Raw genomic sequence first — 13,250 nt, 5'->3', positions numbered from 1 at the left:
AAGCAAATATAACCAATTGAGCACTTGCTGCAGATTTTTAAATAACTAATGGCACTAGGAGGGGAGGCCCTTTCTCTCCCTTATTATTTATCATAAGTCCTAAAAATATTGGTATACAAGGTTCAACCAATTCCTAACTCAAATCCACACAGAAAAGTATAAATATAAGTGTTATGCATATAGGTAATAAAAAACCACTAAAAAGGGAAGAAATAATAAAAAAAATAACCATAGGGCTTTGGTGAATTCTCCAGATATAAAATCGATATTCAAAAAAAACAAAAATAATTACAACCAGATTAGATTCAGTGAAATATCTGGATTTGCACTTGAGAAGCAATGTTTTAAGATTTAAGATTCAAGATTTAATTTATTTGTATGCCGCCCTTCTCCGGGAGGGACTCAGGGCGGCGAACAACTCCAAAGAGTTAAATTTAAATTTTGATATATTTGATTAAATATATCAAAACAATTATGTTAAACTGTAAAGAAAGAGGTTTCTCCTGTCCAGTTGTCTCTGACTCTAGGGGCTGGTGCTTATCTCTATTTCTTAGCTAAGGGAGCCAGCCATTGTCCAAAGATCCTTTCTATGGTCATGTGGTCATCACACTGAGATGCATAGAATGCTGTTACCTTCCCATCAAAGTGGCACCTATTTATTTACTCGCATTTGCTTTCAAATTGCTAAGTGGGCAGGAGCTGGGGCAAGGATGGGAACTGTCACACAGCCTTTGGATCTCAAAATTGGGTTGGCAATTTCCAGCTGTCAAACTCAGTGTCTTTAACTACTGAGCTGTTGTGCCCCTATTAAGCTGTAGAAATAAATTAAAGGGGTTTTTGAACTGTATAAAAATTTCCTTGGTTAGGATTAGTTGCAATTATTAAGCTGAATGAGTCAGGATAAACTATTTGTTTCAAATGGCACTTCTGGGGGGTAAAATTACAATGATGGCAAAAATAATCATATATGGAATGTAAAAAAAACCTTGAATTAAATTCCAAATGTACAAGACTCAAAAGATAAAGGGTACCTCACTGTTTCAAACTTCAAGGTATATTACCAAGCAAACTCAAATATCAATATTGGAAGGAGTCAGCTTAGCTAATGACTTCATAGGTAATTATGATACAGAGAAACCAAAGAAGAAGGAAAATTTGAAGGACATATTATAAGACAACGTTTGAAAAAAGTATGGAACCCAATGGGAAAGATAGTGTAAGTCTAACAATTTCACCACTAGCCTTCTTTAAATGCTTTTTCATGTTGGAGATCATCACAGTAAGTAAAGTGCAATTACATATACAGATATGGTCAACTAAGACTAAACAAAAGGACCAAAGACTGTAACAGACCATAACTGATGTTTGTATAATTTCCTAGAAGAATAAAACCTGACCTTAAAAATGATGGAGGACTTCTTTAAAAAAAATTACAAAACTTGAAGTGTTCATACAAATAAATGAAGTGTAATACAAAGTGAAATACAAAGAAGTGTTCAAGACAAATAAAAACTTGCATGACAAAAATGGATGCAAAAAGTTTAAAATAACAATCACAACACAACAATCAGAAGACTTATGGAACAAATCTATATAATTTACTCCAAGTTATAATATAAGAGAAAGTTGGTAAAAATGTTTTATAGATAGCATACAACTCCATTAATAATTGCCAAGATAGACAAAGGATATAGTAATGAATGCTGGAAATGCCTTGAGAAAGAAGGAACAGTTTATCATATGTGGTGGATATAAAAATAAACCCTCAAAATACTAGAAAGAAATACAGGGAGTCCTCATTTAGCAACTGCCTCTTACAGTGACTGAGATTATGACACAGCTGAAAATATAACTGCTACAGAATTCCAGGTTTTTGAAGCAAAGAAAAATTGACATAAGATTATAAGCACAGTGATTACAGTGGTACCTCAATACTCATAATTACTTGGTTTCAAGAGGCAAGATGAGTACCAAAAACACAAGCACTAAACAATTTTTCCCATAAAAGGAATAATGTAGTGAGTGACAAGGTAGCCAACACTGACACATTCTAGTATACACGTTGAATACCAAACAAATGATGAATACTAGCACAAAATTTTCACCTCAAAATACATTGTGTAACAAATACAATATGAGTTTCAAAGCAGTTGAATACCAAGGTACCATTGGATTTCACTTAGTGAATGCCTTATTGAGAACCAAGTTGCTCATCACAATTGTGGCAATTAAATGAGGACTCCCTGTTTATAGCCCTGTTAAATGTATAGATATAAATTTATAGATATAAAAAGAAATACATTTAAAAAAACGTCAGTCTTTGAACCTAAGCCTGGAGAATATGAGCAATGGCAAAATTAATAGCATATATGCAGAACAAGCATTTAACCAAATTTGAGCAAGAATGGCTTCCATATATTACCATATGCTGTAAGGCAAATATAAGTATTGTAGTTTTTAAAAGGAAAAGAATAACTAAAGAATTGAAATTAGAAACATACGGATATTTTAAATGCCATAAACATTCTACATTAGTGGGAATACAACAAAGAAGTTATAAACCAATATTTATCTATAATGCTTTTAGTAATTTTCTTTTGTCTTGTATTTTTAAATGGTGGAGATTTTGGCATTTAACTCAGAGACTGAAATTACTTCTCACACTATTAAAGTAATGTAATGTACTTTTTATGTTAATGCTTTATCAATGATATACTGAGTACTAACTATATAGTCTCAAAAATACCTTTGTCCACTTACTGATATTTTATTTCTGTATCATCCTCCTCATCTTCCCCTTTCCATGGAAAAAAGTATCTACTTGAAAAATATATTGTGTCTTGTTAAAAGCATACAAAACATTACATACCTCTTTACAACCACATTGTAGGAGAAGTCTCTGCTTTAGCTTGGTCAATTCTTGAGACTATAAATGAGCAAATGTGGTCTTTTAGGTCAACAAAAGGAGGTAATTGTGAGAATTTACAGCAGTTGAGCAAATATGCTTGTTTCTGTTATCTCTTGAATATCACTGCAAAAATAATGCAATGAAGTGCAAATCTCCAAACCTCTTACTTTTTCTATGACATTTGATTTGCACCCGGGCCACACAGTAAATTCACTGGTTCTCTACTGAATACTGTCTGTAATAAAAATAATGCTGCCAAACTGGAAATTGGAGGGTAAAGGATACATCAATGGTATAATTGCACATTGGTCATAACTATTCAAAATAGTGTACAGTGCAGTAAAAAGTCCAGCCTTGATGCAATGCAGACTTCACTTCTTAAATTGTGGATGACCCTGGATAGATTATGAAAAGAACATCTTGCTTCTTTCTTTCTTCTCCGGTATTATTTATTGAATTGGCATCTTTAGGTGGTTTTGTGCCACAATCTTTTCAGATATATTAGAAACATAGCTCTGTCTAGCTTAATGTGAGAAAGAGACAAAGAGGAAAAGGAAGCTAAGACTGGTATGTCTGAATCAACATTTGGTGTGGTGCTACAGATCTGGGATTCACAAGGACTAAATCTGACAATTGCTCTGCATTAGCTTCAAAAGTTATCTCTATGGTAGAATTGCATTTCTAAAGCATGTTACTTACTCATGTAAGTGCTTGTCTTTTTTTTTTTACTCAACGCTTTGTCAGTAAAGCACACAGCTATTTGCACTCCTATTAAACCTGACCTTGATGTTCTTTTGTAGTGGAATACTGTGTTTACATAGCTTGCAGTTAAATCATTAAAGCCCTTTTGGAGTCCACTTTAAAAAAGAAGAGTTAAAAACAACATGCCTGTATTTAATATGATGTGAAGCCTGAATCAAATCCCTCCTGGTCACTAAAATTGGTCAAAAGTTGTGTCCTTGGATGTGCACGCATAGCAATCATTGAAGTCAATGGGAGCCACATGTAGCCATCTGCATGTGACTTGAAAAGTATCTTGGTCATTGTTGAGATCAAAACAAACCTGGTTTGAATTTGTCATACATCTGTTTCCAACAGTTCTAAACGAGGGATAAGTGTCTGATAAAACATCTACTCCACTAGAATTAATTGGAACATTGTTAACTTGATCTTCAATGCTGATTAGGATTCTGTTTTGCTCTCTTTTAGGCTAGCACATACCATTTTTAAGTTAAAAATTCCTCAACCTTTGGCTTAATGTGTAGCTACATACTTTTCTGTTTCCATACATATTCTTAGCTTTACCAAAGGATGTTACAATATTTGTTAATTTTAGTCTTCCATAAAAGAACATAATCAGTTTTGACATTAGTTCCTCTTCCTTGCAGCACATTAAAATGATTCTATTGTTTGTTGTTATCTGCTGCCATAGTTCTTTCCTAAATATTTCCAAAAGACGTTTTTGTTATTATTGCAAGCTTTTAAAAAGTAAAATTAGAGCAATATGTAGTTAAAGTCTTCCAGTTAAAACAAACTCCCTGTGAATACTGGGGTATACGAAATGAATGAACTTAAGTTTTGCTAAAATATATTTTCAACATAATCTATTGTTTCTTGTGAAATCTATAGTTTAAAGTCAACAAGTGTAATAGGCAGCCCCCTCCTTCCCCACTCCCAGTGATGGCCTCCTGGAAGATCCTGAACATTCCATTAAGCCTGCTGGGAAAGATTGTGCATCATTTGTAACTGGATCTTATTAATAGTTATTTGTTATTGTGTATTATAATAGCTGTGTTTGGTTCTGTTTTTAAAATTGCATTGTCTTATGTTACTATAGGGATTAGGGTTATTTTTTATTGTGAACATTTTATTGTGTTTCTATATGGTTTAAACCACCGTGAGTCTAAAATATTTGGAAACGTAGAAAATTAAATTACTATTACTATTTCAAAGTATCTGAAACATAATCCAACAGGAACTTTCAGGACATTTTGCAGTGGATATCCATGTTGAAATTAGTCAAAATGATGCTCTATCCCATAAGACTAAATGCAATATGTGACTCCTAAGAAAGGCCCACATCATTTTACTCTCGTAAAAATAATGCAACACTAATATAACCCTAAAGCACCATAAATGCCTCCCAAATATGTTGTATTATAAATAATATACTTGTAGCAATAATTAATAGTTTATTAGTAATATCAGTTTTTCTACACATTGAAATAACTTTTCATACGGTTTAGCGGTTCAGGTATATCTGATTTATTTTCATTTGTACTTAGTTTATTTTCTGACGAGGCAAGTTCCACAGATCGTGGCAAAGCCTTGGGGTGCCAATATGTCTGGTCATGTCCACGCAGTTGCTATACACAAATCAAGAAGCCAATGTACAAACACCATATGGAGACACCGATTGGTTTGAAATATATCTCAAAGTGGTCTACATTTAATATCCATATTAATATTACTTACAGTAGATCATTTTTCCTTCATTTTAGTTCATTTTAATTACTGTTAGCCATTAATTTGTTTTTAACTGACTATTTGACTGTTGTACAGTCACTTTTTATGATTTGCTATGTGCTGATTATTGTACGTGATCTTCACCCCAAATTAAAAACCCCTACATCTTAATGTTTTTTTTCTTCATTGGTTTTTATCTATAAAAGTCAGTAATGCAATAATCAGATACAAACAGGAACCCTGAAATAGCTTTTCTTGTACGTATAAACTGTTTTATATTCAAAAGGAAATAATCTTTGTGATTTTTTTTAATAAGAGATGGATAAACTGTCCCCCTTAGATAAGATCTAGGGCAATATTTATTTTTGTTTCTTTATTATTTGTTTGTTTACTCGCTTACTTACTTATTTACCTGTTTGTTTGTTTGTGTAATACTAAATTTATTTGCCACCTATTTCATCACAAGGAGACTCTGGTCAGTTTATGAAGTTAAAAGCAATAAACAATATGGATATATATTTATATAGCAATACCATTATAAGTTAAGGTAAAAAGATGGGGAGGGAAGGAACAAAGTGTGCGGGGTGGGGGGTGAGTTGGAATCTGCTATTAATCTATCAACCACTTCTAGCATGGCATTCCTCCATCATGACTCCAGGCCAACTGGCAGAGCAATTGCTCAATTTCTCTACCTTTAGAAAATGCTTGTGAAATATTAATGTCTAGGTAAGTGCACTCTTTACCTAGATATTTTAAAATAAATCAAGGAAGAACTCCACGCCACTCTTTAAAAACATGCAAGCACAAATGTAGCTCTTTTTTCTTTTGTTAGTTCAAATTCTTTCCTTGTCTTTATTAGTGTTTGCTGAGTTTAAGAATGAAAATAAGATTAAAGAAGCATTGAACATAGGCCATGACAGAGAACTAAACATATCAGCTTTGCTGATTACATCATGAATGCATTTCCTTTTCTCAAGGCTAGGCTACTTTTTGTTATTTGGAGTTTGATGTGCCAGGACTAGAAATTGGAAAACACATCAAACCAAATGTTGGGGGGGCGGGGGACAACACCAAGCATGCATTGTATCTCTGTGATGTGATTACTTATACTATAAACACTGATGCAAATCTAAAACAGGTTGGCTGGAATATGACACAAAGCAATGAATGAGAGTACACTGAATAGTACTAGGGTGTTATTTCAGATAGTATTGTTGAACTAGCTTTATTTATTTTTTCTTAAAGGAATTACAGCCAAGTGTCTATTTCCTATTGGATATTATTCAAATCTAAATGGGCTTGATTTATTAAAACCATATAGGATAATCTGCATATGTAAGCATGTTCTTTAACCTCTTAAAACTACACTGTGACTCTGTTCACTGCTTAAAATGTCTCCAGAAAATAAAACACATGATATTTGATATATAATTCTGTGGTTTAAAGATTTGGTCTACAATGTTTAGTCTGTGAAACAGCAGTCATCAAGTCACAATTGGCCAGGTATGAAACAGCCCTGTTTTGCACGTATACAGTAATGTAGAAATGTTAGGTTTTCCAACTAAATTTCTCCACATCCCTAGACGTAGTCTATACACCCATCTTCTAATTTTTGTGTCCTAATTCCATGTTTTTCTGTAATTCCAAAGGATCATTTTTTTCTTCAATGACTATTCCTTGTTTTTCAGGCAACGTTTTCTAATCCTTTCACAATGCTTCTCCTTTCTTACTGTGCATTTTTTCGGGGGGGGGGGAGGAGATGCATTCTCAAACTGTCCACGTTAATCCCCAATGTTTCATTACATATCTTCTAATCAAGATTCAGTTCAAATGACGAAATGAATTTTCAAATGTGTTTTTCTGTGTAGATAATGTAAGCAAAGAGGTTTTAACTAGTTGACCAGGTTATAGTTCAGACCACTTAATTGATGAAACAATCCATTCAATGAAAATAGTTCTCTAAATGATTTGTCCACCTCTCCTCAAGCTGTATAATGGCTTTCTTGGTTTTCACTTGTTTGACTTAGCTTGCTACCTTCTAAAAACCTTGTTTTCACGATACATATGATGTGGGCTTTCTTAGGAGTTATTGGTCTTATAGTGTTGACCATTGTTTTGAATAATTTCAAATTTGAATAATTTCAGTGTGGAGATTTTCTTTTCATTTCATGCTTTTGGAAGAGAGGGGGGGTTCAGTCTGAAATGGAAAGATAAAGAGTTTGTGATAGGGTGATCAAAGCTAGCCACATGGAGAATAGAAAATGATGCTAAATCTGAGGGTAAAGCTAGAATGGAAGAGACAGGATATAACTGAGTCTCAGCACTGAATCTTAAATTTGAATTTAGGGATAAGATAGGGTGGCTACTGCAGCAGCCTTTCCTTACCTTCTGTATCTCACAGTAGAAAATGTTTTGGAGACCCCCGAGCTAATTTTCTGGGATTGTTGGATCCAGATGAGTTAAAGATTGCATGTGTGTCTCAGTTGATCTTGGAAATGATATTATCATAGAAGTGAGACAGGTAAGTAGTCAGACATTAGACTGGGCATTACCTTAGAACAGACAAAACATGATCTGAAGTTAAAGGATAGGGCCATCAGTCTTCTTCTGTGGTCAGATAACTGTCCAACCCACAAGCATTGTTGCATAAACAACCATTTAGGCTCTTTGGAAGCAGTTGTAGAATCCTGACATAATCTGAGTTGCCATTCATTTAGATTACTACGGTGCACATTTGGGATACCTTTGAATTATATGGAGATACCTTTGAAGTCATTCACAGGGCTCACAGTCACTCATGCCTTAGTTCATCTCCTGCTTCATTTATTGCACTATGGCTACATTCTTCACATATGACTGGAAAAATAATTTCACAGTAGCCACTTTCCTAAGCAATTTCACTAGCTGGAATTCTGAATTTTATAGAAGTGGATTTGTTGTGGGAAGACTCCCCCTCAAATTGTGACTTCTGGTTTGGTCTAGTGGTTAAGGCACAGGGCTAGAAAACAGGACACTGTGAGCTCAAGTCCTGCCTTAGTCATGAAAGCCAGTTAGATGACCTTAGGACAGTCTCCCCTCTCTCAGTCCAACCCACCTTACGAGGTTGTTGTTCTGGGGAAAATAAGAAGATCTTTGGATATCTTCTTCACCTTGAATTATTTTTAAAAATAATAAAAGTAATACATAAATAAACAAATACAATACAGCCAGTCCAGAGTGATTGGCAAATATGAGGATCCAATGAAGCTATACATTATTTTTCCAAGTCAGACAATTATATTGTAGTTCAGTTAATATTTCAATGCCCAGGAAGTCAACAGCCATTGGCAACATTATTTGGATCTTCTGGGTGTTGTCCTGATTATAATTCATTCCAATATAAATCAAATAGGATGAAATTTAAAGATCTGAACACTTGTTACGTGTTTCTTAGTGAGACTCCACTGAAGCTCCCATAATAGGGGGGGGGGGCATATTTCAGTAGTTTTTTATATTGTAGTCATACAGAATCATAGCATCTACGAATATGATAGTATTTAGAGTAAAAGATGCAAAAATTTAGAATGCTTATTATATACAGGATAGATGATCACCATAAAGAAATAATTTGCAGCAGCTCAGAGAGGCTCAGGTAAATTTACTGTATTTATTGATTTGTTATATCTGTATTCCATATACTCTTTCAAAACCAGCTTTTAGCAATTAATTGGACAATGATCTAAGACTCAGAACTGAACTTTTATCTTGGAATCTCAGAGTGACGAGCTTAAGAAATCAGTTATTCTAGCATATGTATGGATAAAATGGCTTCTAACATATAACTTTCAACAGTCAGGGGGAAATGAGATGGAGGAAGAAAAAGAAAAAGCTTTGATGTATGTCTTTCCTGTTTTTCCTTTTCTTTTTTCTTTAGTTTCTACATTTTCAAATCTTTCTACATTTTCAATTTTCAAGCCTTATCATTAATAGCAAGGCCACTTGCAGTATGACACATATCAAGACATATATGATATTAGTTATTTTCAAGAAGTTCAAATCTTATGATTTAAGAAGCCCCAGCTCAGGATTCATCTAAATCTTGACTCAGAAGCTGCCTTTTCACATTGCCTTTTTAATTATGGTTCTTGTATTAAATCCTGTAAGAAATTATACTGGATCTGAATATTCGCTATATTGTCACCCACCCAGACTTTCTCTTTGAATATTAATATGATTTGTGTAAACATGGAACTGTAAGTACAGTTCCAGTTAGGGGCCAAATTTCATTATTAGCTGAAGTTTGTTTATAACCAGAATCAGCAAATCATGAAACAAATTACATGCAAGACTAAAACAAAGAAGGCTGTTCAGTTCAAAGGAATCCCAGGCCTTTGTTTGTGGAAGGAATTGGAACTTATTGCCACTACCTGAACTTTCAAGTTAGCTGTGATGATAGATTGGTTGATTAGCTCTCTGGGTTAATCAGGGCAAGTCTCAGTGGGACAGTAACTTTTCTTGTGCTCTGTTAATTCTTTGAATAGATACGCAAACAATATTAGGCTGCCTGAAGTACCTTAAAAATACTGTATTTTTCTTCCCTTTGTCTAATACGGCTTTCCACTGTATCTTAGATGTGAAAAACCATCTACGGTACTTCCAATTTAAAAAAATAAGAGCCATCTATAATGAACTAGGGATAGAGGAAAGAGAGACAGATAAAAGAAAAGAAATGTATTCCAAGTAAACACGGTGAATTTTAGTTTTGGAATAGAGGTTGGGTAGCAATTTGTTGATGAGAGATAATATACAAAAACTAAAATGAAAGATAAAGAGAAAACTGAAAAATATTATAACTCACCAGGTCTTCACAAGTTCTATATATGATGTGCAAACAGTATCAGTATCATGATGCTACAGATGAGGAACACGCCTCACAGCAAGAGATTCTCAAGGGAGCAATTTAATTTTACTGAGCCATTGCCTAGCTGTAAATAGACAGAGTGTGAAATCAAAGCAGAGGCCTGTAAGGGAGCCTTGAAAAGAACAGGCTGCTCCAATGTCCCATAGATGTTCATCTGAGACAGCTCAAACAAAATAGCATCAGTGAGAGATGATCTCCTCGTGTATAGTTGATACAAAGACCTGTTGCAGCAAAGGATGTCCAGCTCTCAGAATGTAAACCTGTTGCAACAGCAGCCTAGGCAGCTCTATTTAAACCAAGGTGTGTTAGAAACATTGCAAGAGTTGAACACAGAGAATCTAATTACACTGAATTGTATGAATTCAATCTATTATGGTTTATGAAAAAAAGCATGGTTAAATATTTCATATTAAAATACAGTGCTTGAGTCCTAGTGCAGTATTTTACTTCCTACCGAATAACTGTTTGCTACTCCTTTCACAATAATTGCATAGTTAAATTTAATTCTGTGTATCTTTAGCTTAGTTGAAGTCCAGTCTCAAGTATGTTATAATATAAATAAATGTGATTGATTTTTTCCTATTTCTCATACCGTAAATGTTTTCTACGTAGTCAAGTCATATGCAAGTTTTTCTTGGCAAGTTTTCCAGAAGTGGTTTGCCGTTGCCTTCTTTCCAAGACTGAGAGAAACTAATATGCTTAAAATCACTCAGTTTGTTTCATATCTATGACAGGACTAAAACTTACAACTTGCAGGTTTCTATCCAGGTGTCTTATTCATTACACCAAGTTGATTCTCCTATGCATCTCTACAGGATAACCTAAATATGTATTCAAGCTTAAATTGTGAGATTATATTTATATTCATGTTGATGGTCTACATTACAATCTAGTAAAATCTAAAGCTACTGTATAGGTTTGATAATTATATTATCTTTTTTATTTATGATTATTATTGTCAGCAATTTGCACAATCTGCTGTTATTATTTGTATGAAGCAAAAGGAATAGCTTTATATGGAAATGTCATTATTTTTTAAAGATTTCTTCTCTGTAAATCTAGAAAAATATTATCTAACTCTGTAAAGGAAATCTATATATGAGAGGAGGAGGAGGAGGAGGAGGAGGAAGAGGAAGAGGAAGAGGAGGAGTTCAAGATCCAATCTGATGTCAACGCACAAATTTAATTAGGTAATGACTTTGGGAAATAACATTATGGATAGCTTATCCTTGTTCTATTATTTCATTTTCCATTTCCATATCAAATTATGTGATGCTTACTGGTGTGGCACATGACTGCAAAATTATATGTGGCTCTTGTTAATATAATGAGCATGGGAAAAATAAAAAATGAATTTTGAATTCTGTAGAGCCACTAATAATTCAACTTTTAAGCCAAATTCTTTGACTGCAGATGCTTCAGATATTAGCTTCTATAAACTCAGCCACTATATGACTGACCAGGTATAATTGGAGTTATGGTACAGAATGTAGCCCCAAGTTGGGAAAGTCTGATAATAAATTTTTGATAGTATTTCTAGAAACTTTAATTTAAAAGCTTTAAAAATGCTTGGGGATGATCCAGGTTGGCAAGGATTGGTGTTGATGGAAATATTGTTTTCACAGCAATGCATTCTATTCCTACTTTAATATTTTAGATTTTTCCAGCTAAGCTCCTCTTGGCTTCAGAACTGAGCAAATAAAAGTTAAGAGTACCAAATAAGAAAATGTTGGTTCCTTCATGACATTCAGTGTTTTTTTTATATACTTTATAGAAAAATATTTTAAATATATATTAATATTTACTAATATGTTAAGGATTTAATGGAAGCACTGGAAAAATAAAATACATCATCAGGTTTCTGGACCTATTCTTTTGTCAATGGTGATTTATTGTATTTTTCGGCGTATAAGACGCACTGGAGTATAAGACGCACCAAGGTTTTAAAGAGGCAAATAAAAAAAAGTTTTTACACTCTGCAAACCTCCCAAAACAGCCCATTTTTGTGAAAGGGGGCCCGTTTTTCCCCCCAAAAGGCATGAATAGCCTTTAGGGTGCTTTCAGAGTGCTCCTGGGGCGGGGGGAGGCCAAAAACAAGCAAAAAGCAGCTTGTTTTTCATTTTAAAAAAAGGCATGAATAGCCTTTAGGAAGTTTATAGAGTGCTCCTGGGGGCTGCAGGGGTAAAATTGAGCAAAAAACGGACCACTTTTTGATCATTTCTGCCCTCTCCAGCCCCCAGGAGCTCTCTAAAAGCTTCCTAAAAGCTATGCATGGCCATTTTGGTAAAGGGGAGGGGAAAAAATCTGTATTCAGTGTATAAGATGCACCCAGATTTTCAGCCTCTTTTTTGAAGGAAAAAGGTGCGGCTTATACTCTGAAAAATACGGTAAATATGTTCATAGTATCTTCTTTACATTATACATAACAGTTTTAAAAAGTATTTTTTTTTAAAAAAATCACTAAACTTTTTAAAAAGTAACCAGTCAGCAGAACCAAATATAGTAGTCACTTTTTAAAAATTCATTCCCATTCACTTTAACAGGGAAAATCTTGTTGAAAACATGATTTTCACTGCTACATTTTAATGTTATAAAATGAAAATAAATCAATTCCAGAAAGGAAATATTGCTACTTGTAAGTAAATTTGTTTTATTTCTTTAAGATGGCACTATTGAAAAACATTTGTTTTGGTTCAACATATGCTAAAAATCTATGTGTACACACTTTTTAATCTATTAATATCAGTTCAGTTTTCACTGGATAAAAGAAATGTGATTTCCCCTGCAAGTTTAAATAATTTAAAGTAGAAGCTTTTGATTATTTTTTAATAATAATAATGTTGTATTCTAGATAATTGAAAAGGTAATCTAATGCAAAAATACTATGACTATTGATAATATATAATAATGATGTTTATTAGATTAACATTGTTGTGAGCTGCTTAGAATCTTTGGGGTGTGATGGACAGCTGTGCA

This window comes from Thamnophis sirtalis, unplaced genomic scaffold (genome assembly GCF_051295495.1).
Source record: "Thamnophis sirtalis isolate CommonGarterSnake01/CBP01778 unplaced genomic scaffold, rThaSir2_p1.2 scaffold_11, whole genome shotgun sequence".
Lineage (NCBI taxonomy): Eukaryota > Metazoa > Chordata > Lepidosauria > Squamata > Natricidae > Thamnophis > Thamnophis sirtalis.
Note: the sequence above shows the minus strand (reverse complement) of the source record.